Below are 27,800 nucleotides of genomic sequence, written 5' to 3' on the forward strand. Positions count from 1 at the left end.
TGTTTTCATATTATTTTAATACTTTTCTTGAAGCTGCTGTCGTCCACCGAAGCTCGATGTGGAGGAATCATCATCACAAGAGAAATACACAAAGAAAACAAACAGGAGGTGAAACAACAACAACAAAGAGCTCCGATGACGTCATGATGAGGAAACAACAACAACATGATTTAAAACTGTCGGCGCAGGAAATTAAATTTCAATAAAACAAAAAGCCTTTAATATAAAGTGAAAAGATCCGACAGGTCAATAAAAAAGGTGACGAGCATCCAGGTAGACCTGGACAGAACCGACAGAACCGATGAGAACCGACAGAACCGAACAAAACCGAACCGGAGAACCATAAAAAAAGACTTTTCTTCTTTACAGTAAATTCTACAAAATCGAGCGGAGACGAGCTCCAGATTCCTGTTCTGAGTCGTATATAATATAATATATATATATATAGTCATGTATCTATTTATATATATAATATGTATAATCTGCAGGGGATGATTGTTAGTTCACAGGCCAGAGGACACGCCCCCAAATCCACTTAAAGGGCCAGTTCACCCCAAAGAGATGGCTCTTCTCCTTTAGAAGGTGTTCTGTGCCTTTAAGACGCAGCTCACCAAGCACAGTGTCCTTTCAGACGTCTGGAGAGGAAGTCACCGGCACGTCACCCGGGACTACTTTATGACAGACAGGAAGTCACCGGCACGTCGCCCGGGACTACTTTATCACAGGCCGAAGCACGCCACATGAGAAACTCATGAGTTCCTTCGGCGCTGCTTTCACCAGGCGTGAAACTGAGCGGTGAACCGTCCCTTTAAGAAAAACACAGTAAGAGACGAGCTCAGCAGAGGGGCCCCGCCCCCTTCAGAGGACACGTTCATTTCTTCAATGACATCCTCGTTGTTCTTCGTCTCTGTGTTTCTTCTTCTCTCGATCACATGACAAGCCAGCTGTTCAAGTCCTGAGAGACAGTGACCATCAGCAGTGTGTGTGTGTGTGTGTGTGTGGGCCAGAGCATTGTGGGTAAGAGTCCTTCACTGGCTCCTCCCTCAGAACAGATTCTCCTCAAAGATGGCCATCAGGTCGCTCTGGAAGTTGATGTCGATGGTGTCGGCCATCTGCAGAGGAGAAGACCAGTTAAAGGGCCGACGCGCGGCGTGGGAGGTACCAGTGGGAGGTACTAGTGGGAGGTACTAGTGGGAGGTACCAGTGGGAGGTACCAGTGGGAGGTACCAGTGGGAGGTACCAGTGGGAGGTACTAGTGGGAGGTACCAGTGGGAGGTACCAGTGGGAGGTACCAGTGGGAGGTACTAGTGGGAGGTACCAGTGGGAGGTACCAGTGGGAGGTACCAGTGGGAGGTACCAGTGGGAGGTACTAGTGGGAGGTACTAGTGGGAGGTACCAGTGGGAGGTACTAGTGGGAGGTACTAGTGGGAGGTAACAGTGGGAGGTACCAGTGGGAGGTACCAGTGGGAGGTACTAGTGGTGGGTACCAGTGGGAGGTACCAGTGGGAGGTACCAGTGGGAGGTACTAGTGGGAGGTACCAGTGGGAGGTACTAGTGGTGGGTACTAGTGGGAGGTACTAGTGGGAGGTACCAGTGGGAGGTACCAGTGGGAGGTACTAGTGGGAGGTACCAGTGGGAGGTACTAGTGGTGGGTACTAGTGGGAGGTACCAGTGGGAGGTACTAGTGGGAGGTACCAGTGGGAGGTACTAGTGGTGGGTACTAGTGGGAGGTACCAGTGGGAGGTACCAGTGGGAGGTACTAGTGGGAGGTACCAGTGGGAGGTACCAGTGGGAGGTACCAGTGGGAGGTACTAGTACTAGGAGAGATGACAGTGCTACATGTATTTCAGTATTCTTGCGTACCGCCTCTCTTCGGCGCCTCTCCTGCTCGCGGCGGCGTGCCATCTCCCGCTGGTCGATAGCGGCCGGGGGCGGAGCCTGTGGGGAGAGAATCGGCGGGCTGGAAGCCTGAGGCGGGGGCGGCGGCGGCCCGGCGCTGGCCTTCTTGCAACCGGCGAGCCGGCTCCACGCCGTCGTCGTCGTCACGGTTACTGAATACAAATATAATAACATATCATCAGGATATGGCAGCTTCTTCAATAACTGAGGTAATGAAGCCTCGATTTATACCCCCCTCCCAGTGACTCCTCCTCCTCCCACTTCCTGTTCCTCCCTTCACAATGACTCCTCCTCCCACTTCCTCCTCCCCTCCCAGTGACTCCTCCTCCTCCCACTTCCTCCTCCCTTCACGGGGACTCCTCCTCCTACTTCCTGTTCCTCCCTGCACGGTGACTCCTCCTCCTCCCTTCACGGTGACTCCTCCTCCTCCTACCGGAGCTTCTCCTGCTCCCTCCTGATGTGCTCGGCCTGGGCCTTCAGCTGCTTCTCCTCCTTCTCCCTGGCGGCCCGTCTGAACTGCTCGAAGCTGTCGCTGGAGGAGCGAGCGGAGGAGGCCGGCGTGGACGGGGCCCTCTGAGCCAGGCTGGCCCAGGAGCCCATGTTCTTCAGCTTCACCTCCTGGGGGGACACCAGGTGGTGAGGAGGTGCAACGCAAGCCGCCAGGCCGTCATGCGACTTTACAGGAACTCACCTGAGTCTTCTTCGGGGCCCCGGGGCCTTTGAGGTCCTGGGTGTAGAGCGGAGCTGAGGAGTCTGGGAGGCGAGGGGGGCGGGGCCCGTCCTTCAGGTCGGGTCCTGGGGGGGCGGGGCATGAGTGAGGATTAACTATACACGCTGGAGAAGAAGAAACACCTGTAAGAGGTCACACCTATAAGAGGTCAAGAGGTCACACCTATAAGAGGTCAAGAGGTCACACCTGTAAGAGGTCAAGAGGTCACACCTATAAGAGGTCACACCTGTAGGAGGTCAAGAGGTCACACCTGTAAGAGGTCAAGAGGTCACACCTGTAAGAGGTCAAGAGGTCACACCTGTAAGAGGTCACACCTATAAGAGGTCACACCTGTAGGAGGTCAAGAGGTCACACCTATAAGAGGTCACACCTGTAAGAGGTCAAGAGGTCACACCTGTAAGAGGTCACACCTGTAGGAGGTCAAGAGGTCACACCTGTAAGAGGTCACACCTATAAGAGGTCACACCTGTAAGAGGTCACACCTATAAGAGGTCAATAGGTCACACCTGTAAGAGGTCACACCTGTAAGAAGTCCTTAGTTCTTCTCTGAAGCAGCAGACGTGGCGCTGTAAGAACCTTAAAGGGCCGGTGTGTTGGATCTGGAGACCCCTAGTGGTGAGGGTCCAGATTACAACCAACTGAAACTCCTGCTTGCCAGAGAACACCTGAGCGTCTCTAGGGCCACAGTTGGGTTTGTCCTCTCTGGGCTCCTGTAGAAACATGGCGGCTCCTTCTCAGGTGACCATAACACAACGACTCACATACAGGTGAGGAACACGAAGAGAACGTTCTACATCCGGCAGTAACTCCTCCCAAAGGGTCCAACCGGTTCCCTCAGACACAGGGAGCCCCCCAGACTCTTGGCCTGAGCCCCCCAGACAGGCACGTGCTCAGACATGTTGGGGGCAGGTGCTCAAACCAAAGAAAAGGGCACCCAATGCCAAAAATAAATTCTGACAGAGTTGAAGCGTCAGCATCAAGACATGATGATGCAATACATCCTCTGTAATGTAATGGTACTACTTTACAGTCAGGGGTCACATGACAGGTCCTCCTGCGTGAAGAGACTCCGCCCTGTCAGGGGTCACATGACAGGTCCTCCTCGTGAAGAGACTCCGCCCTGTCAGGGGTCACATGACAGGTCCTCCTGTGAAGAGACTCCGCCCTGTCAGGGGTCACATGACAGGTCCTCCTGTGAAGAGACTCCGCCCTGTCAGGGGTTCCCATGTGATGAAGGTGCTGGAGAGGCTGGTCTTGGCCCACCTCCGCCGCAGGTGAAATCATCGTTGGACCCTCTGCAATTTGCTTACCAGCCTCATGTGGGAGTGGACGACGCCATCATCTACCTGCTGCAACGAGCTCAGTCGCACCTGGATGGAACCGTGTCTCTGTGAGAGTCACTTTGACTTCTCCAGAGCATCTAACACCATCCAGCCACTGCTGCTGAGTGAGAAGCTGCGTGTGTGATCGCATCCACCATCCCCTGGATCACAGACTACCTCACAGGCAGACCACAGTTTGTCAGAATGTGGCGTGAGCTGTCTGGTACTGTGGTCAGTGATGTAGGAGCCCCACAGGGGACTGTTCTGTCTCCTTCCTCTTCACCCTGTACACCAGTGACTTCCAGTACAACACGGAGTCAGGCCATCTGCAGAAGTACCCAGATGACTCTGCAGTAGACGGGTGTATTAGGATGGACTGGAGGAGGAGGCAGGGCAGCAGGAGGACTGTAAAGTAATACAGAACCACCTGCGGCTGAACGTACAAGACCAGAGAGATGGTGGTGGACTTCCCAGGAGGAAGGCGCATACAGCTCCTACACCTCTCTGAGTGTCCTGGGAGTGGACGTGATATGGTGGAGGAGTATAAGTACTGGGCGTCTCCATCGATAGCCGACTGAACTGAAGGCCAGATCAACGCTGTGTACAGAAGGGGATGAGTCGCCTTTTTCCTGAGAAAGCCGATTCTTCAACGTGTGCAGCAAGATGCTGGAGTTAATTCTACCAGCCCGGTTGCCTTGTGTGCTGCACTTTGCCATTGTCTGCTGGGGGAGCAGCATCGAGCCGGTGACACCAGCCGCCTTAACAAACTGGTTAGGCTGGCTCCATCATCGGTTGCCAGCTGGAGCACCTGGAACAGGTGGTGGAGAGGAGGTCGTTGAAGAAACTGGTGTCCATTGGACAACCTGACCCGCCCTCCACCTCCTCCTACAGGGTCAGAGAGTACTTTCTCCAGACGCTCACGCCTCCGCTGCCACAAGGAGAGATACAGGAGAACATCTGCCGACGTACATGAGGTCGCCAACAGTTCACCCTTCTTGCCAGATCACCTAACCCTTCTTATATTTTGTGTTTGTTTTATTCTAGTTGCTGCTACTGACTCCGACAAATTTCCCCCTTGGGGAATAATAAGTATATATCTATCTATCTATCTATCTATCTATTATCAGGAAACACTCCATAAACTTTCATTGTTATGCAGATGATACTCAACTATATTTATCGATAAAACCAGAGGAGAGCAACCAACTCGGTAAAATTCAAGCATGTCTTAAAGACATAAAAACATGGATGACCTGCAATTTCTTGATGTTAAACTCAGACAAAACCGAAGTAATTTTAATCGGCCCTGAGCACCTCAGAGATCAATTATCTGGTGATGTGGATTCTGTAGACGGCATTGCCCTGGCATCCAACACCACTGTAAAGAATCTTGGCGTTATCTTTGATCGGGACTTGTCCTTTAACTCCACGTAAAGCAAATCTCAAGGACTGCATTCTTTCATCTACGTAATATTTCAAAAATCAGGCACATCTTGTCTCAAAAAGATGCAGAAAAATTGGTTCACGCGTACTTTGAGACTGGATTACTGCAACTCCTTATTAGCAGGCTGCTCTAATAAATCTCTTAGGTCCTCCAGTTGATCCAGAATGCTGCAGCTCGTGTTCTCACTAAAACTAAGAAAAGAGATCACATCACTCCTGCACTAGCTGCTCTGCACTGGCTCCCAGTAAAATCAAGAATCACTTTTAAAATTCTTCTCTTAACCTACAAAGCCTTGATTGGTGATGCTCCATCATATCTTAAGGAGCTTGTAGTACCATATTGCTCACTAGAGAGCTACGCTCATTAAATGCGGGACTACTTGTAGTTCCTAGTCTTAAAAGTAGAATGGGAGAGCCTTTAGTTATCAAGCTTTTATGGAACCAGCTTCCAATTTCAGTCCGGGAGGCAGACACAGTCACCTCGCTTAAGAGTAGACTTAAGACCTTCCTCTTGACAGAGCTTATAGTTAGGGCTGAATCAGGTTCACCTGGTCCAGCCCCTTGATATGCTGCTATAGGCTTATAGCTGCCGGGGACGTTAGGATGCACTGAGCACCTATCTCCTCTTTTTCTCTCCTTAAGGATGAATGTTCATCTCTCAATCACACGTTACTAACTCTGCTTTCTCCCGGAGTCCTTTTGACTTCACGTCTCATGGGGTCATCGGACCCTATGAGACATAGATCCCCCCCCCTTTCCCCTTTGCTTGGCTTCTCTCGTCATGTCTTGTCTTGTTTTATACTTGAGAGACTTTTCCTCATCCCCTTAACTAAAACCATGGCCCGATCAACTGATCAACCTGGTCTCTCAACGCATGACACCGCCTTCTCGCGAAAGCTTGGGTTGGGAACCTGCCCCCTGCCGGGAGTTGCAGCTGGTTCCCGATGGCGGTCTGTGCTAGCAGCCCTTTCCGTGGAGGCGAATGACATCTACCTATTGAACTATGATTACAGGATTTCTGTGTTTGGTTTTGGGCTTCCCTGGTTTATGGGAAAAATTTAAAGGGAAAACGGGACAGCCGAAAACCCCTAAGGCTGCCCGAAATTGGATCGATTTGAAATGGGAGGAAAGTGGTGGAATAGAGGGGGAAAATTGGATGTAGCTGCAAGACCAAACAATCCCAATCTTATCTGTTTTGGCCCCCTCAACCAGAACGGGCCTGGAAAGGGGTTTGGAACAACAACCCCCTGAAGATCGCTGAAGTGAGAACCTCCCCATTCCCTTCCCCTATCCACAGACACCTGTGGTTGTTTTCTCCAGGACCTTTCAAGGCTATCTCCATGGCAAGACCATCTTGGACTGAGAACTTTGTCTGTTGTGGCCTGGGGAGGACATACCAGAACACGCACACCGAACTTTCAATAATACTGATTGCATTCACTACCCCTCCCCCATCCCACGCCCTGCTTTTTACCCCAGTGTGACCGACGGGCTGTCGGCGCTGCTGAGTTGGCCGGACCGCTGGCTGCTTGTCGGTGCTGGTTACCTTCTGCCCCAATGGATGGGCTTAGATCACCCAGTTGTTGGATTACCTCCCCTTCCTACCGTTGCAAGTCATGTCTAAATGTATGTGCTTATGTGCTAAGGTGTTTTTCCTGCTACACTGTACTCTGGGGCATAGTCGGGGTTGGTGTTTTTCCTCCCTCATGTTATGCTGTAATCTTTCATCCACCCTTTCTTGTAATTTCGATGCTTTTGTACCTGTACCTGGCAAAGAAAATAAAATCTGTCATCATCATGACAGGTCCTCCTGTGAAGAGACTCCGCCCTGTCAGGGGTCACATGACAGGTCCTCCTGTGAAGAGACTCCGCCCTGTCAGGGGTCACATGACAGGTCCTCCTGTGTGAAGAGACTCCGCCCTGTCAGGGGTCACATGACAGGTCCTCCTCGTGAAGAGACTCCGCCCTGTCAGGGGTCACATGACAGGTCCTCCTGTGTGAAGAGACTCCGCCCTGTCAGGGGTCACATGACAGGTCCTCCTGTGAAGAGACTCCGCCCTGTCAGGGGTCACATGACAGGTCCTCCTGTGAAGAGACTCCGCCCTGTCAGGGGTCACATGACAGGTCCTCCTGTGAAGAGACTCCGCCCTGTCAGGGGTCACATGACAGGTCCTCCTGTGAAGAGACTCCGCCCTGTCAGGGGTCACATGACAGGTCCTCCTGTGAAGAGACTCCGCCCTGTCAGGGGTCACATGACAGGTCCTCCTGTGAAGAGGCTCCGCCCTGTCAGGGGTCACATGACAGGTCCTCCTGTGAAGAGGCTCCGCCCTGTCAGGGGTCACATGACAGGTCCTCCTGTGAAGAGGCTCCGCCCTAAGTCCCGCCCCTTGCTCCTCCTTTCTGACCGATCTGCTGCTGGTCGTCTCTCCAGCAGCAAGTCATGAAACATGTCACTCTGTCTCTGTGAACTCGACTGGGCTCCCCGTCTCGCCTCCCAGCTCCATGCGTGCAGTCGGCAGTCCGCTCTTGGAGTTACCCGAATCCAGTCAGTCTCAGTGTTCTGTCTGGTTAAGCTAATAAAAGACACTTCAAGATACAACGGTCTCAAACCCTATTATTCCATAACACTACGTCCTCCACCTGCGTCTCCTCTGGCAGCATCAGACCGCTAGCTTACATGTTCTTTATGAATAAAGATGAATTATTATATAGCAACAACAGTACAAGCGTTCTGATTGGCTAATGGTCGTCATGCCAGCCACGTATCGCCCTCCTCCTGGTCTGACACGGATCCGTATCGCCCTCTGACCTCATTTTCAAAATGAGCGATATTGATAGACATCAACAGACATCCCTCTGAACGAGAGAGGCCGGATGATTTGTTTTTCAGTCTGACCACGCAAATACTAGACCAGCCCTGTTCAAGAGAACGGAATAAGAATCCACTCTCTCTCTCTCTCTCTCTCTCTCTATGTCTCTCTCTCTCTGTCTCTCTCTCTCTGTCTCTCTCTTCTCTCTCCTCTATCTCTCTTCTCTCTCTCTTCTCTCTCCCTCTCTCTTTTCTCTCTCCTCTCTCTCTTCTCTCTCTCCTCTCTCTACCTCTCTCTCTCTCTTTTCTCTCTCTTCTCTCTCTCTCTCTCTCTCCTCTCTCTATTCTCTAAACATAACTAACGTCAGTAAACAGCTGGACGAGGCTTTGAAATCACGAAGTTGTTGTTTGTTTATTTGTTTAGGAACCGTCGGACCAGTTGTGACGTCATGTTTTCAGCAGCGTAATGTTGTGGTTGATTTATCACAAACAACGTCAGGGGACAAACACGTCATGACCTGTTGGTCTGGTGCTGCGCGTCAGAGGAGAAGGAGGTGCAGCCGTTTAGTAGCGCGAGGAGCACTGCGGGGAGGAGGAAGTGGAGGAGGAGGGGGGAGGAGGGGGGAGGAGGAGGTGGGGGCTCGTGAGCGTCGCGGAGCATGTCAGGGAGAAATTCTCAAATAAATGCCCCGTCGTTATTAAAACACATTTGGGGGACTTGATGACAGAGAGAGTAACTTTTATTCTTAAATACTGATGAATAAAAAATGTGTCTCCAGCAAAAAGGGCACTTTTCTCATCCAGGGCAAAAGGGGAGGAGCTTGAGCACCACTAGGGCTCTACCTGTGCACGTGCCTGCCCCCAGGCTATTCTAACGTTCCTGAGAACCCAGTGAAGGAGAACTCACGGTGTTTGCCGTCGTGGCGCGTGGCCGGGCTGAAGGGCGGGGGGGCGGGTTTCTCTTCTGGGACCGCCAGCAGGTGAGACCTCTGGTCCTACAGGAGACACAGATCAGGGTTTACAGTCCAGTGGGGTTTAGTCTCAGATGTTGGGGGAAAATTTTAGGACCCGTGGTAGTGTTTAGTTCAGCATTGGGGAAGTTTTATTCAACGTTGTAATGGGTTGGGTTTGGAAAAGTGTATAGAAGGTTCTTTTTTCTCTGATAGGATTGAAAGTTTTGGGCCCCGAAGGTTTGATATTCTTAGTTTAAAAAGGTTTGAATTTTCTGAAGGGTTGTAGATATTTTTTTCTCCGAGGGGTTTTGGGGTTCTGTCTTGGATGGTTTAAAAATTTCGGCTCTGTAGGTTGATAGGTTCCTGGGGTTATTTAACCATACCTCTGATAGTTTTTCGGATGGGACCGCTTGAAACTGAGAAATCTTTAAAGGGCCCCGAGGGACGGGACTGGGGCCCTTTGGGCCCTGGGAACCCTTTAAAGCCCTCATGGCCTTGATAGGCCCTGGGAAAGGCCTCCGGGGGCTGTTCCTTCCCTGGGGTTCTGGTCCCCGGGGGGTCCTCCTATCCCTTTTTCCTTAAATTTCCTCTTTTCCCCCCCCCATTTTAAAATCCCCCAACCCTCCTTGGGCCCGTAGGCCGGCCAGGCCTACCCCGTCTCTTTCAATTTAAAAGGGAAAAAATTTTCTGTTCCGGGTTGGGGGTTCTTTTTGACTTTGGGGTGAATTCTGTCTCGAGCCCGGGTGGGTTTCGTCCAGGGGGTAGTATTCTAGCCCGGACATGTGGTAGATGTTCTGTCTCTGCCCGTGGGTGTTTTTTAGTTCTTTTAAACCCGCCCTTGGGAGGTGAAGTCTCGGTGGAAAGTGTGGGTTAACCTTTTCCCCTTTTGGGGGGCCCCGGGAGGTTGTGGTCCTCATGGTTTGTGGGTCCCCATGGTTTCCCAAGCCTCGGGTTGTGGTCCTGGGGGGCCCCGAGGGGTCCCCCTTGGCCTGTGGGTTGTGGTCCTCTGTGGTTTTGGTCTCTGATGGTGGTCCTGATAGGTTGAGGGCCTCTGATGGTTGTAGGTTCTTTTACGAGGTAATGTTTTTGGTCGAGGGGGGGTGAAATCGGGGAAAGAGGTTAGGGGGCACCCGGGGAGCCGGGGAAACAAACACTGTGTTAACTCTAAAATTTACCGGCTCAAAAATTAGGTCGGGGGGGTGGGGGATCAGGCCTTGTGGGGAAGGTTTCTCTTGGGTCCCCTGTTTTCTTTTGCCCCTTTTTGGTTTTTGGGTGGCTCTTGGAAAGGTCTCGTTCCGGGGGGGAAGCTCTTTTTGGGCCCTGTGTCCGGTTTGGTTGAAATTTCTGACCCCCCCTTTTGGCCCCCGAAAAAGGGGGGGGCCCGGGGGGGCCCTGAGCCTTCCTGTTCGGGGGGCCGGCCATTGGGACGTTTTTCCAACCCCGGGGCGGGGGGCCTCGGGACAGGTCCTCCCCGGCCCAGAACCTCAGGCTGAAAGGGGTTTTTGGGGGGGGGAACCGTCTGGTTTTCCGTTCAAACACCTGGGGGGTTTGGGAGGCCCCGAAGGGGCGGGGGAAAGGGCCGGGGGGGCTGTGGGAGGGTGGGGTGCGGGCAAGCTGGGGGGGGGGAGGAGGAAGGGGGGGAGGGGGAGGGGGAGCCTGCGGGGGGGGGGTGGCCCCCCGGGGCTGGCCTTCCGGTCTGGGGGCTTTGGGAGGGGGGAGGGAGGTTGGTGGCTCCTCCCCCATCTATCCCTGTCACCCAAAACCTTCCCTTCCTACCCCCCTTTTCATCCCCTCCACTTCTACCCCCCCCCCAAACCTCCACCACCCCCGGGGCCCCCCTTCCCCTTCCCATCCCTCCACCCTAAAACCCCACTTACCATCCATCCATCATCCCTCCATCATCCAACCATCACCCATCCATCATCCAACCATCATCCATCCATCCCTCCATCCAACCATCACCCACCCATCCACCCCTCCATCCTCCATCCATCATCCCGCCATCACCCATCCATCATCCCTCCATCATCCAACCATCACCCATCCATCCATCATCCATCCCTCCATCCAACCATCACCCACCCATCCATCCATCCTCCATCCATCATCCCTGCATCATCCAACCATCACCTATCCATCATCCCTCCATCATCCAACCATCAATCATCCCTCCATCAGCCAACCATCAATCCATCATCCATCCATCATTCAACCATCATCCATCCATCCTCCATCCATCATCCCTCCATCATACAACCATCAATCCATCATCCAACCATCATCCAACCATCACCCATCATCCAACCATCATCCACCTATCCATCATCCCTCCAACCATCACCCATCCATCCATCATCCATCCATCATCCAACCATCACCCATCATCCAACCATCATCCATCATCCCTCCAACCATCACCCATCCATCCATCCATCATCCAACCATCATCCATCCATCATCCAACCATCACCCAACCGTCATCCAACCATCATCCACCTATCCATCCACCATCCATCCATCAATCTAAGACAGCAATGTTCACAGTATTGACATCTGTTGATGTCATAACATGTACCGACCTGTGCTGGGGGTCGACGGGGTGAGGGGGGGCTGGTTGAGGAAGGGGTGTGTCTCGGGCGGCGTGTTGGCGGGGGGGGCTCCGGATGCTTTGGGCTCGCCGTTGAGCAAGCGAGCGTTCAGGAAGTGAGCCAGAGGATCAAAAGCAGAGCCCGCCAGCTGGGCCGAGGCCAGAGACGGGACAGGGGGGGGTTTGGACTGGACCACCTGGAGCTGAGGCTGGGGGGGGGGCGGAGCCACTCCGGTAATGAGGGACAGGTGGTGCAGCCGCTTGCTGTCTCTGAGGGTGGAGATCTTGGTCTGCAGCTTGGGAACCAGCCCTGAGACAAAGACACGTCCGTTAGAGAGCAGCTCCCCTCCGCCTGATGCAGGGCGTCTTTACTGAGCTAGCGTTTATTTCTGATTTAATATTCCTGTTTGCTCATCCTGATGAATATAACAAGAGATGTGGACCGTAGACCCCCGAGACCCAGAACTACCCGTACCATTCTCAGAGTCTTCACTGTCAGAGGAGTCGCTGCTGCCTGAAGACGAGGAACCCGTCTTCGTCACCGTCGTCGTCTCCGGAGGCTTCTCGTCTGCAACACAGAACATTGATCCTGAGGAACACCTCACCGAGGTCACATGACCCTCATCCAGACTGGACCGCCTCCAAGGCCTGCTGACGGTAGGTAACGTTCTCATGGTGCCTTCAGGCTCTGCTCAGTAAAAACTAACTAGCTAGCTAACAAACAAACTAGAATACTAACTAACTACCTGGCTAACTGACCAGCTAACTAACATTAGTTCCTCCTTGTACTGGTCACATGATCTCCTGGTCACATGTTCTACTGGTCACATGATCTCCTGGTCACATGTTCTACTGGTCACATGATCTCCTGGTCACATGATCTACTGGTCACATGATCTCCTGGTCACATGTTCTACTGGTCACATGTTCTCCTGGTCACATGTTCTACTGGTCACATGATCTCCTGGTCACATGTTCTCCTGGTCACATGTTCTCCTGGTCACATGATCTCCTGGTCACATGTTCTACTGGTCACATGATCTCCTGGTCACATGATCTACTGACACTGGTCACATGATCTCCTGGTCACATGTTCTACTGGTCACATGATCTCCTGGTCACATGATCTACTGGTCACATGATCTCCTGGTCACATGTTCTACTGGTCACATGTTCTCCTGGTCACATGTTCTACTGGTCACATGATCTCCTGGTCACATGTTCTCCTGGTCACATGATCTCCTGGTCACATGTTCTACTGGTCACATGATCTCCTGGTCACATGATCTACTGGTCACATGATCTCCTGGTCACATGTTCTCCTGGTCACATGATCTCCTGGTCACATGTTCTACTGGTCACATGATCTACTGGTCACATGTTCTACTGGTCACATGATCTACTGGTCACATGTTCTCCTGGTCACATGTTCTACTGGTCCCGTGTTGGTCACGTGTTGGTCACGTGTTGGTCCCGTGTTGGTCACGTGTTGGTCACGTGTTGGTCCCGTGTTGCTCACGTGTTGGTCCCGTGTTGGTCACGTGTTGGTCCCGTGTTGGTCCCGTGTTGCTCACGTGTTGGTCACGTGTTGGTCCCGTGTTGGTCCCGTGTTGGTCACGTGTTGGTCACGTGTTGGTCACGTGTTGGTCCCGTGTTGGTCCCGTGTTGGTCCCGTGTTGGTCCCGTGTTGGTCCCGTGTTGGTCACGTGTTGGTCATACGTCGTACGTACCTGTGCTCCTCTTCTTCTTGAGGCAGCAGCAGACGTACCTCTCCAGCTCCCGGAGCGTGGAGGGCTTCAGCGTCTCGAAGTCGATCTCGATCTCGTCGGGGTTGGAGTTCTGCAGCGCCGGCTCGCGGGTCTGGATGATGTGGACCACGCGGCCCAGCTTGTCCCCGGACAGCTTGTTGATGTCCAGGCTCAGCTGCCGCTTCTCCTCGTAGGACATGGGCTTGCCCCTGTCAGAGGACACGCCCCCAAACACATCTGTGGGGGGGGGGGGGGGGGTTATAGCAGGTGATGGGCTAACAACAGAGCGGTCCTCTAGGCCCACGTACCTGGCTCATCTTCCACCTCCAGCGAGGCCGAGGGGACGAGCGGCGTGGGGCCGGGTGGGGGGGCGGCAGTCGGCCGGCTGCTCTTTACACCCTCGTTCTCGCTGTGACAGAAGATCAGGTGACAGGTGAGTGTCATGGCGGTAGCTCCGCCCCTAACGCCATGACACTCACTCCACCTACCTGGGCTTCTTCCTCTCCCTCTTCACCGCCGGCTCCTTCACGCTCTTCATCTTCTTGGCAGTCTGAAGCGTCACGTAGGGGGGAGGGGCCTCCGCAGGCTCCTCCGCCGCCATCTTCTTCTTGTGCTTCTCTTTCTTCCTCTCCCTCTCTTTCTCCTTCTCCTTCTCCTTCTCCTTCTCTCTCTCCTTCTCTCTCTCCTTCTCCTTCTTCTTGGGTTTGCTGGCCGGGGGCTGAGAGAGAGCTGCCAGCTGCTCGTGGACAGCTTTGAGCTGGAGGACACACACACACACAGACACACACACACAGACACACACACACACAGACACACACGCAGAGACACAGACACACACACACAGACACAGAGAGACACACACACACAGGGACACACAGGGACACACACAGAGACACAGAGACAGACACACACAGACACACACACACAGACACACACACACACACACACAGACACACACACACACACACACACACACAGACACACACACAGACACACACACACACACAGAGACACACACACACAGACACACAGACACACACACACACACACACACAGACACACACACACACACACACACACACACACACACACACACACACACACACACACACACAGAGACACACACACACACACACACACAGAGACACACACACACACACAGACACACACATCACCGCACACTGTACACTGCAATTCAGTGCACTGTATTGCAGTGCACTGTGTCGCTGATGAGTCTGTCTCAAATGGAACACTTAACCGTTAACCACTTGGCGGAAGTGACGGACGCAAATCTGTTCACGGCACCCGCGAAATTAAGCCGGGAGTGACGTATGCAAATCTGCTTGCGACACCCTAACCCTTATACTGACCAAATGAATGCACTTCTTGCCCTCTTGTTGTCCCTTGTTTACCTTTCTCCACCCCATGTGGAAACTGAGATACCTCCACAATCGCGGCAGGAGCCTCCGCCTTCTGGCTGAAGTCGAGATGGTAAATGTAAGTTTAATTGTGATTTTGCCTTACCTTCACAGCATAGCTTCATGTAGTAGTTGCAATTAAATTCTCCTCGCTAGGTATGCTAAATTCTCAATTATCTTTGTCAGAAGTAGCCTTCTTCTTTGCAATCCACATACACACCATATGGAAATAAAACATGACAACTCTGTACATGTTTGTCCCTAGATTACAATTAGTTTTAAGAATTATCCACTGAAATGATAGGCATCATCTGCTTGAATTCACACAGTAATAGGCCTACTTTGACTGACTGTACTTTTATACACATCTCTGTTGTAGTGAAGTTCACCCTGATACAGGAATCAATGAGCAATTGAACACACAGGCATATTAATTATTGTTACAAACATGCATCAATTCTAATATAAATCAGAAACGCAATAAAAGACTACAAAACCTCAATGACAACATTTTATTGATAAAATGACTTACATATTAATATAATCTTCCTTCCCTCCCTCCCACACTCTACAGCAGCCACCCAGTCCCAGCGGCGCTGCCGTATCAATGTTGCAATGCCACTGCTGGCGTTGTATTGTGATAGCCACATGAGGGTGGACTTCAGGAGGTGGACTTCAGGCTCACCGAGTCATTCAACGCCCCTCATGGCTGTGCTGGGCACTGACTGACCACACGGTTTGGGCCCCGAGATCTCCTGTCTAGTTTTATTTTTTGCTTTGCCAGCGCCCCTCCTATCGGGTGGTGGCCAGGGCCTATTTTTTGGCTGCCAGCGCCTCCCTCTATCGGGTGGTGGGCCCTCGACAGGCCACCGTTCACTGGCTGGTGCACAGCATGAGTGGGCAGATCGCTCCTGGACACCGTTGTCGCCCACCTACAGGAGGAGGAACTCCCACGCCTGGGTGCCCGCTTAGCCCGTCTGGCTGGGTCGGCAGCCTTCAGCAGAGTGGGGGCTATTGATGGCTGCCACGTCAGGTGAAGCCCCCAGCGGAGGATGCTGCCTGCTATTTTAACAGAGCTGCTATTTTTCAGGAAGTTCCATCCAGCTGCAGGCCATCTGTGATGATAAGTGCAAATTCATAAGTGCAACTATGTGTGTGTGGGCTGCAGGCTCAGTGCATGATGCCAGGGTCCTGAATAACAGCCCCATCTTCTATGAGCAGTCATACCCTCCACCAGGATACTGTATCCTTGGGGATGGTGGCTCCCCCTGCCTGTCCCAACCCATCTGCCTCATGACCCCCTTCAGGCAGCCTGTCCACAACCACCTCCAAGCTACAACTGCTGCCTGTCAAAGGTGTGTTGTGGAGAGGTCCTTCGGGATACTGAAGACGCGATGGCGGTCCATCTTCTTAAAGGCCCTGGAGGTGGATGTGAGGTGCCAGAGGTCATTGGAGCCAGATGTCGGGAGGGCAGCAGAGGACCAGCACCAGCACCTCCAGGAAACGTCTCTGGGCAGGAAACAGAAATAGGATAGCCATTCAGTGCTCTGTCCCAGACCACGATTACATTTAAATTAATACATACACGACATTAAAAAAACAACACACAACGTTGATTGAAAGCTACAATTATTTCTAGAAGGACAAGCTTTGATAGCTATCGTAGCAGTATTAATTATCGGGCGGCGTGTGGGCAAGCGCTCGGTGTCATGTTAACCCGTTATTAAACTGAGCATATCCATTGTTAATCCATTATTAAAGTTGCTATTTCGATTGGTTAACAGAACAGCCGTTGTTTAACACTGTCCGATGACTGACAGCTATCTGTCGTCGGACTTGCCGCTGGAGCCCGCCACCTGCCCCGGCTCGTCAAAAGTGTCCGATAAAAGTGCACCTTCGTCGGACTGGCCGGGTGGTGGATTAGCCAGCTAGCTTATCATAACTGCCATGCAGATCAATGGCATCTAATGCTACCTAGGTATGCTCACTAATCTGAGAATGGCATGTTAGTAGTACATTGTAATACCAGTACAATGTGTAATTACCGCTGATACTTACATTTACGGTCTGTAGCTTCGTGGTCTACCGCTTGTGCTGTCCGCCATTGTTTTAGAAATAAAATGAAGAGCTGGCGAAAGGGCTCCTCCTCTTCCGCTACGTCGCCAAGATGGCGGCCGCTTAGTGCGAGTAGTGTCCATCGTTTTACACGACATTTTTTGCCCGTTTGCAGTGCACCATCCGGGTACTTTCAGTGCACTGAATTCTGCTGGTTTTTTCAGTGGCGCACTTCGAACACTGAAAGTCAGTGCTCAAGTGTGCGGTAGTAGACACAGCCACAGTCTTAAGACAATAGAGGAGCCATGCTTCACGTCTCGGTGGAGCTGCCCACCTGTTGAGCCTCATAAGCCCCTCCCCTTCATTTACATCCTCTAACCTGTTCCTGTAACTCGGCCAATCGGTGTTGCCGTTCGTGGTCCGAGTCCCGCCCCGAGGACCCAGACTCGGAGGAACTGGAGCTGTCGTTGTCCGAGACAGCGGGAGGGGGCGGGGCTTGTCGAGAGGAGGGGGCGGGGTGGAGGGCCGACGACGGGGTGGGAATGGTGGCGGGCTCCTCCGGCTCGTCGGGCATTTTGGCAAAACGCATCTCAAACACGTCCTAGAGAGAAGAAACGAGAACTACACCGTGACTCCTAAACCACACCGTGACTCCTAAACCACACCGTGACTCCTAGACCACACCGTGACTCCTAAACCACACCGTGACTCCTAAACCACACCGTGACTCCTAAACCACACCGTGACTCCTAGACCACACCGTGACTCCTAAACCACACCGTGACTCCTAAACCATACCGTAACTCCTAAACCGTGACTCCTAAACCACACCGTGACTCCTAAACCATACCGTGACTCCTAGACCACACCGTGACTCCTAGACCACACCGTGACTCCTAAACCACACCGTGACTCCTAAACCACACCGTGACTCCTAGACCACACCGTGACTCCTAAACCACACCGTGACTCCTAGACCAAACTGTGACTGTCTGGGTAGGTACCTGTAATTTGCGTGCCATGCCGACCACGTCGTGATCTGGGGGGTTGTACTTGTAACAGTTGGAGAACATCAAGCGGACCTCAGCTGCAAACTCCTGAGCGTCTCTGAACTGCCGGTTGTCGAGCTTCCTCTGAGGAGACAGACGAGGACTTTAAAGAATGTTTAACCCACATGGAGGGACTACAAGATAAAGTCTACCACATGTCCCTGTGGTGTAACTGGTAGGTGTCTCATGTCCCTGTGGTGTAACTGGTAGGTGTCTCATGTCCCTGTGGTGTAACTGGTAGGTGACTCATGTCCCTGTGGTGTAACTGGTAGGTGTCTCATGTCCCTGTGGTGTAACTGGTAGGTGTCTCATGTCCCTGTGGTGTAACTGGTAGGTGTCTCATGTCCCTGTGGTGTAACTGGTAGGTGACTCATGTCCCTGTGGTGTAACTGGTAGTGTCTCATGTCCCTGTGGTGTAACTGGTAGGTGTCTCATGTCCCTGTGGTGTAACTGGTAGGTGTCTCATGTCCCTGTGGTGTAACTGGTAGGTGTCTCATGTCCCTGTGGTGTAACTGGTAGGTGTCTCATGTCCCTGTGGTGTAACTGGTAGGTGACTCATGTCCCTGTGGTGTAACTGGTAGGTGTCTCATGTCCCTGTGGTGTAACTGGTAGGTGTCTCATGTCCCTGTGGTGTAACTGGTAGGTGTCTCATGTCCCTGTGGTGTAACTGGTAGGTGACTCATGTCCCTGTGGTGTAACTGGTAGGTGTCTCATGTCCCTGTGGTGTGACTGGTAGGTGTCTCATGTCCCTGTGGTGTGACTGGTAGGTGACTCATGTCCCTGTGGTGTGACTGGTAGGTGTCTCATGTCCCTGTGGTGTGACTGGTAGGTGTCTCATGTCCCTGTGGTGTAACTGGTAGGTGTCTCATGTCCCTGTGGTGTAACTGGTAGGTGTCTCATGTCCCTGTGGTGTAACTGGTAGGTGTCTCATGTCCCTGTGGTGTAACTGGTGGGTGTCTCATGTCCCTGTGGTGTAACTGGTAGGTGTCTCATGTCCCTGTGGTGTAACTGGTAGGTGTCTCATGTCCCTGTGGTGTAACTGGTAGGTGTCTCATGTCCCTGTGGTGTAACTGGTAGGTGTCTCATGTCCCTGTGGTGTAACTGGTAGGTGTCTCATGTCCCTGTGGTGTAACTGGTAGGTGACTCATGTCCCTGTGGTGTAACTGGTAGGTGTCTCATGTCCCTGTGGTGTAACTGGTAGGTGTCTCATGTCCCTGTGGTGTAACTGGTAGGTGTCTCATGTCCCTGTGGTGTAACTGGTAGGTGTCTCATGTCCCTGTGGTGTAACTGGTAGGTGTCTCATGTCCCTGTGGTGTAACTGGTAGGTGACTCATGTCCCTGTGGTGTAACTGGTAGGTGTCTCATGTCCCTGTGGTGTAACTGGTAGGTGTCTCATGTCCCTGTGGTGTAACTGGTAGGTGTCTCATGTCCCTGTGGTGTAACTGGTAGGTGTCTCATGTCCCTGTGGTGTAACTGGTAGGTGTCTCATGTCCCTGTGGTGTAACTGGTAGGTGTCTCATGTCCTGTGGTGTAACTGGTAGGTGTCTCATGTCCCTGTGGTGTAACTGGTAGGTGTCTCATGTCCTGTGGTGTAACTGGTAGGTGTCTCATGTCCCTGTGGTGTAACTGGTAGGTGTCTCATGTCCCTGTGGTGTAACTGGTAGGTGTCTCATGTCCCTGTGGTGTAACTGGTAGGTGTCTCATGTCCCTGTGGTGTAACTGGTAGGTGTCTCATGTCCCTGTGGTGTAACTGGTAGGTGTCTCATGTCCCTGTGGTGTAACTGGTAGGTGTCTCATGTCCCTGTGGTGTAACTGGTAGGTGTCTCATGTCCCTGTGGTGTAACTGGTAGGTGACTCATGTCCCTGTGGTGTAACTGGTAGGTGTCTCATGTCCCTGTGGTGTAACTGGTAGGTGTCTCATGTCCCTGTGGTGTAACTGGTAGGTGTCTCATGTCCTGTGGTGTAACTGGTAGGTGTCTCATGTCCCTGTGGTGTAACTGGTAGGTGTCTCATGTCCCTGTGGTGTAACTGGTAGGTGTCTCATGTCCCTGTGGTGTAACTGGTAGGTGTCTCATGTCCCTGTGGTGTAACTGGTAGGTGTCTCATGTCCCTGTGGTGTAACTGGTAGGTGACTCATGTCCCTGTGGTGTAACTGGTAGGTGTCTCATGTCCCTGTGGTGTAACTGGTAGGTGTCTCATGTCCCTGTGGTGTAACTGGTAGGTGACTCATGTCCCTGTGGTGTAACTGGTAGGTGTCTCATGTCCCTGTGGTGTAACTGGTAGGTGTCTCATGTCCCTGTGGTGTAACTGGTAGGTGTCTCATGTCCTGTGGTGTAACTGGTAGGTGTCTCATGTCCCTGTGGTGTAACTGGTAGGTGTCTCATGTCCCTGTGGTGTAACTGGTAGGTGTCTCATGTCCCTGTGGTGTAACTGGTAGGTGTCTCATGTCCCTGTGGTGTAACTGGTAGGTGTCTCATGTCCCTGTGGTGTAACTGGTAGGTGTCTCATGTCCCTGTGGTGTAACTGGTAGGTGTCTCATGTCCCTGTGGTGTAACTGGTAGGTGTCTCATGTCCCTGTGGTGTAACTGGTAGGTGTCTCATGTCCCTGTGGTGTAACTGGTAGGTGTCTCATGTCCCTGTGGTGTAACTGGTAGGTGTCTCATGTCCCTGTGGTGTAACTGGTAGGTGTCTCATGTCCCTGTGGTGTAACTGGTAGGTGTCTCATGTCCCTGTGGTGTAACTGGTAGGTGTCTCATGTCCCTGTGGTGTAACTGGTAGGTGTCTCATGTCCCTGTGGTGTAACTGGTAGGTGTCTCATGTCCCTGTGGTGTAACTGGTAGGTGTCTCATGTCCCTGTGGTGTAACTGGTAGGTGTCTCATGTCCCTGTGGTGTAACTGGTAGGTGTCTCATGTCCCTGTGGTGTAACTGGTAGGTGTCTCATGTCCCTGTGGTGTAACTGGTAGGTGTCTCATGTCCCTGTGGTGTAACTGGTAGGTGTCTCATGTCCCTGTGGTGTAACTGGTAGGTGACTCATGTCCTGTGGTGTAACTGGTAGGTGTCTCATGTCCCTGTGGTGTAACTGGTAGGTGTCTCATGTCCCTGTGGTGTAACTGGTAGGTGTCTCATGTCCCTGTGGTGTAACTGGTAGGTGACTCATGTCCCTGTGGTGTAACTGGTAGGTGTCTCATGTCCCTGTGGTGTAACTGGTAGGTGTCTCATGTCCCTGTGGTGTAACTGGTAGGTGACTCATGTCCCTGTGGTGTAACTGGTAGGTGTCTCATGTCCCTGTGGTGTAACTGGTAGGTGTCTCATGTCCCTGTGGTGTAACTGGTAGGTGACTCATGTCCCTGTGGTGTAACTGGTAGGTGACTCATGTCCCTGTGGTGTAACTGGTAGGTGTCTCATGTCCCTGTGGTGTAACTGGTAGGTGTCTCATGTCCCTGTGGTGTAACTGGTAGGTGTCTCATGTCCCTGTGGTGTAACTGGTAGGTGTCTCATGTCCCTGTGGTGTAACTGGTAGGTGACTCATGTCCCTGTGGTGTAACTGGTAGGTGTCTCATGTCCCTGTGGTGTAACTGGTAGGTGTCTCATGTCCCTGTGGTGTAACTGGTAGGTGTCTCATGTCCCTGTGGTGTAACTGGTAGGTGTCTCATGTCCCTGTGGTGTAACTGGTAGGTGACTCATGTCCCTGTGGTGTAACTGGTAGGTGTCTCATGTCCCTGTGGTGTAACTGGTAGGTGTCTCATGTCCCTGTGGTGTAACTGGTAGGTGTCTCATGTCCCACGGCTCACCTTGATGTTGCCGAGGTCCGTGGGGCTCTTGATGATGTCGTGGTAGTCGTGCAGGCTGAGGGCCTTGGAGTCGACGGGCTTGTAGAAGGGCCAGGCGTAGCCCACGTGTTTCTTGGACAGCATCTCTCTGATGAGGCGGGTGCAGTAACGCATCTGCTCCAGGCGCCTGTGAGGCCCCGCCCCCTCCGGACCGCCTCCCGGGTGGTGCTGGGAGTCCGGTTGCGGCGCGTCCCTTTTGGGCGTCTTCGCCGGGCGGATGCCGTCCCTCCGCGGCCGAGCCTCGGCGGAGACGGGCGAGCACTCGCTCAGCGGGTCGTTGGCGGTGGGCGTGGTGGTGTCGGCTCTCCTCTTCTGGCTCTTCCTTTGCTGTGGACCACATGAGACCACATGAGACCACATGAGGCCACATCGGGGACCGATGAGGACCGCTACTAGTTGTGAGCGAGACCTCCTCTCACTAAATGATGAACCCATAAGAATCTGAACTGGGATCTGGTCCTGGTCCTCACCTTGATGAGGGCGGGGGGGCTCTGCAGTGCCGGGGCCGGGTGGAGACCCGGGTGCGTCGGGGCCGGAGGGGGAACCGACGTCACGCCCTGGACCGGGACGTCGGATGAGGAGAGGGAGAAGGGGGGGCCCAGGTGTGGGGCGTGGGAGGCGGGCGTGGGAGGCACCCGAGGGGGCTGGGCCAGGGACAGGGCGGGGGGGCCGTGGGGGGAGGAGAAGCCCCTCGTGTGGGGGGTGCAGGAGGGCGAGTCCGGGCCCGAGTCCGACTTGGCCACCAGACCTGGAGGGGAGGAACGAGGAGGGGGAACCGGTTGGCTGGCGTGGTTGACATTGCAAAGCCCCGCCCCCCCTCAGCCTAACTGGTACCTGGGTCCGCGCTTACACACACACATCGCCACACACACACCGCATAAACACACACACACACGCATGAACACACACACGCATACACACACACACGCATACACACACACACACGCATAAACACACACACACACACGCATGAACACACACACACACGCATAAACACACACACGCATAAACACACACACACACACGCGAACACACACACACACGCAAACACACACACACAAACACACACACACGCAAACACACACACACGAACACACACACACACACGCATAAACACACACACGCATAAACACACACACGCATAAACACACACACACACGCATAAACACACACACACACGCATAAACACACACACACACACACGCATAACACACACACACGCATAAACACACACACACACACGCATAAACACACACACACGCATAACACACACACACGCATACACACACACACGCATAAACACACACACACGCATAAACACACACACACACGCATAAACACACACACACACACACACACACGCATAAACACACACACACACGCATAACACACACACACACACGCATAAACACACACACACACACGCATAAACACACACACACACGCATAAACACACACACACGCATAAACACACACACACACACACGCATAAACACACACACACACGCATAAACACACACACACACGCATAAACACACACACACACGCATAAACACACACACACGCATAAACACACACACACACGCATAAACACACACACACACGCATAACACACACACACGCATAAACACACACACACACACGCATAAACACACACACACGCATAAACACACACACACGCATAAACACACACACACACGCATAAACACACACACACACACGCATAAACACACACACATAAACACACACACACACACGCATAAACACACACACACACGCATAAACACACACACACACGCATAAACACACACACACGCATAAACACACACACACGCATAAACACACACACACACGCATAAACACACACACACGCATAAACACACACACACACACACACACGCATAAACACACACACACACACGCATAAACACACACACACGCATAAACACACACACACACGCATAAACACACACACACATACACACACACACACACACGCATAAACACACACACACACGCATAAACACACACACACACACACACACACGCATAAACACACACACACGCATAAACACACACACACGCATAAACACACACACACACACACACACATAAACACACACACATAAACACACACACACATAAACACACACACATAAACACACACACACATAAACACACACACACATAAACACACACACACATAAACACACACACACCATAAACACACACACACATAAACACACACACACATAAACACACACACACATAAACACACACACACATAACACACACACGCATAAACACACACACACGCATAAACACACACACACACGCATAAACACACACACACACACGCATAAACACACACACACACGCATAAACACACACACACGCATAAACACACACACACACACACATAAACACACACACACGCATAAACACACACACACGCATAAACACACACACACACGCATAAACACACACACACACACATAAACACACACACACACATAAACACACATAAACACACACACACACACATAAACACACACACACATAAACACACACACACACACACACACACACACACACACACACGCATAAACACACACACACATACACACGCATAAACACACACACACGCAAAATCGAACATGCCCCGCCCCCACCTCGTTGTAGCCGTACCCCCCCCCACCTCGTTGGGGTTGGCGTACCCCCCCACCTCGTTGTAGCCATTACCCCCACCTCGTTGTAGCTGCACCCCCACCTCGTTGGGGTTAGCCATACCCCCACCTCGTTGTAGCCACCCCCCACCTCGTTGTAGCCATACCCCCCCACCTCGTTGTAGCCGTACCCCCCCCCACCTCGTTGTAGCCGTACCCCCCCCCCACCTCGTTGGGGGTTAGCCGTACCCCCCCCCCCACCTTGTTGTAGATGTAGCAGTTGGTGAACATGGTGTTGAAGTCCTGCATGGCCTCGTGGGCGTTCCAGTAGAAGTTGTTCTCCAGGCGTTTCTGGATGGTGCCCATGTCCATGGGGGTCTTGATGATCTTGTAGTAGTCCTTCAGGAGGTTACGGGACACGTCACTTCACTCTCTCCTCTAGACAACAGAAGCTAGTGTGATGCTAACAGCTAACAGCTAAGGCCTGGAGACCTGGACCCTCAGGGCCCCGATGAGGTCACCTGGTCCATGGTGGAGTGTGAGAGACTTTAGGGCCCCAAATATAAACATATCGCCTCATTTTAAAGAATATTTCATTCGTGCAGCTTCAATAGGAAGAAGTGTATCCTCTGAATGTTCACCTTTAATCCTTAAGGTGGTAAATATTATATATATAAGCTATGAATTGTGGGTAATTCCCTTCATCTAAAGCTTACTGAACTGGTTTGGTGGACTTACCGGGAGCCCCAGCTTGATGGTGTCTACGGGGGCCTGGAAGGGCCACGCGAAGTGGTGCTTCCACAAGGTCTTCAGCACCTCCCGGAGCAGGAACTGGGAACACAGAGGAGAGGATCAGCCAGGAGGCCGGGAGCAGGGCCGGGACCAGGGGTCAGGGGTCAGGGCCCAGGGATCAGGGCCCAGGGTTCAGGGTTCAGGGCCGGTACCTGCAGCTGGTTGGTCTGCCGCTTGGGTCGAGAGGGGTTCCATATGTGGGGGGGCGAGGGGGCAGAGGGGAGTGGCTGGCTGCTGCCGGCCTCCAGGCCGTCGCCCATCGCCACAGAGGAGGAGGGGTGCAGAGCGGAGCAGGTAGACGGGACCGGGGGGGGCCCCCCTCAGGCCATCGGCCTCACTGGTCTCTGGGGGGACAGGATCACACGTCACTGCTGGGTCCTTGTTAATCCTGATCCACAACCCCAGGTAGAGGAGACCGGGTGGCACAACCTGCTCGCTTCTGATTGGTTGTTTACAAAGCCACAGGATCAGAGACAGAGAAACATCATGATGTCATGACCACATGTTCAACTGGATGATAAAACTTTATTTACACTGTGATGGTTAACTCTGCTCTGTGAGGGGGAGGATCAATAAGGTCTGATCACCTGCTCTATGCACTGAACTCTGACCTCCAGCGGATCTACAAGCCTTTGATTTGTCCCAGAGGTCAAAGGTCAACAACAAAGACCAGAGCTGCTGGTATATATATATATATATACACATATGTATATATATACATATATATATACACACATGTGTATATATATATATATATACATATATGTATATATATACACATATATGTATATATATACATACACACTGTACATAGTTATCAATTATATCTATTCTAGTCAAATGTAGTCGAGTTAGACTTGAGTACTTTCTACTTCTACTATACTACATCTCAGAGGTACATATTGTACTTGTACTGTATTAGTGTACTGTATGATTGTACTTGTACTGCATTGCAGTAGCAACCGGATATAAAGGAGGTACAACACACATTAATGCAGAGTGTGGTACTTGTACTCAGTGTGGTACTCAGTGTGGTACTTGTACTCAGTGTGGTACTTGTACTCAGTGTGGTACTCAGTGTGGTACTTGTACTCAGTGTGGTACTCAGTGTGGTACTTGTACTCAGTGTGGTACTCAGTGTGGTACTTGTACTCAGTGTGGTACTCAGTGTGGTACTTGTACTCAGTGTGGTACTTGTACTCAGTGTGGTACTTGTACTCAGTGTGGTACTCAGTGTGGTACTTGTACGTGAATCCCTCTCCGCCGACTGGAGGACACACACTGATGTCGCAGCTGATTCTAAACCACTCAACGACACGTGACTTTGACCAGTCAGTTAATTATTGTGAACAACGGTCAGCCATCTTGCTCCCGTAGGACGTAGCGCGAGCTCCCGGTAACGTGAACAGAGTCCCGGCCACCGGTGACGTTCTCTCCTTCAAGCCCGTTGAACGTGACGAAGTTCCCGTAACCTCCGCGCCGCCATGGCCGCTGACGGCTCCGCACGTTAACGGCTCTCGGAATACGACGTCCGTCCGTCACGGAGCTCCTGCGCCATCGCGCGTGAACTGCGCAGCCGCGAGGACGCAACCCGCGTCGTGAATCCGGCCTCGGGGGCTATAAACAAACAGCGCGCGGCTAGCTGCTTAGCACGAGCGCGACCTGCGGCGGAACATGAGCTCCGCGCGAGGACATGTAGACCCGGAAGACAGAATGCGCGCGACAACACCCGAACCCCGCCATTGTAAAAGACACGCTAACTAATAAAGGGATCTCTCTGTCTCTCGTGCGCCCGAACCGGCGCGAGGCCTGTGGGGGACCAGCTCGCGCTCCGCTGGCCGGGGCGCACTGACAGCGCGCGCGAAATACGCCCCCCAGACAGCCGCTACGGCCTTTAAACCGGATCCCCGCGGGTCCGCGCCGCCGTCCGGTAAAGCAACGGCCGCCGTAGAGAGGATTGAGATCGCAGTTTTACCTGCTTCGGTCGCTGTTCGCGCGGCGCAGACCTTCCTCGCCCCAAATCCAGAACAAACAGTCCCGTTCGACGCCCGGCGGTGACGTCAGACGCACGGGACGCAGGTTGTCAGCCGAAGTGACGTCACTCCCCCCCCCTCCCGGGTAGCATCACGCAACATCACGTAATGATTTCAGATGATACGTGTTGTTGATCATGAACGTTACACACTTGAACTTTGTGCTTGAATAAAGACGACAGAAGTTAGATGTAATGATTGTTTACGTGCAGTTATGTGTAATATGTAGTTATGTTACTTGTAGTAATGTATCACTGTGTAGTTATGTATCATTATGTGTAGTTATGTATCATGTTTAGTTTTGTGTAGAAATGTGTAAACATGTTGCAGTTCCGTGTAGTTACGTCGCTGCGTGTAGTTCCGTTGTTGCGTGTAGTTACGTCGCTGCGTGTAGTTCCGTTGTTGCGTGTAGTTACGTCGCTGCGTGTAGTTCCGTTGTTGCGTGTAGTTACATTGTTGCGTGTA

General features: G+C 52.4%; 1 long non-coding RNA gene and 1 pseudogene across 1 annotated transcript; one reads left to right on the top strand and one right to left on the bottom strand.

The window, feature by feature from the left end:
- LOC130189713 (bromodomain-containing protein 3-like) lies at window positions 1-27,381 on the bottom strand (annotated as a pseudogene).
- LOC130190434 (uncharacterized) lies at window positions 2,763-3,757 on the top strand. Its single transcript, XR_008830961.1, has 3 exons — window positions 2,763-2,776; window positions 2,809-2,864; window positions 2,921-3,757. It is a non-coding gene; the product is annotated as an uncharacterized LOC130190434 (long non-coding RNA).
- Window positions 27,382-27,800: the final 419 nt, after the last annotated feature.

The sequence above is a fragment of the Pseudoliparis swirei genome, chromosome 24 (assembly GCF_029220125.1).
Source record: "Pseudoliparis swirei isolate HS2019 ecotype Mariana Trench chromosome 24, NWPU_hadal_v1, whole genome shotgun sequence".
Classification (NCBI taxonomy): Eukaryota; Metazoa; Chordata; class Actinopteri; order Perciformes; family Liparidae; genus Pseudoliparis; species Pseudoliparis swirei.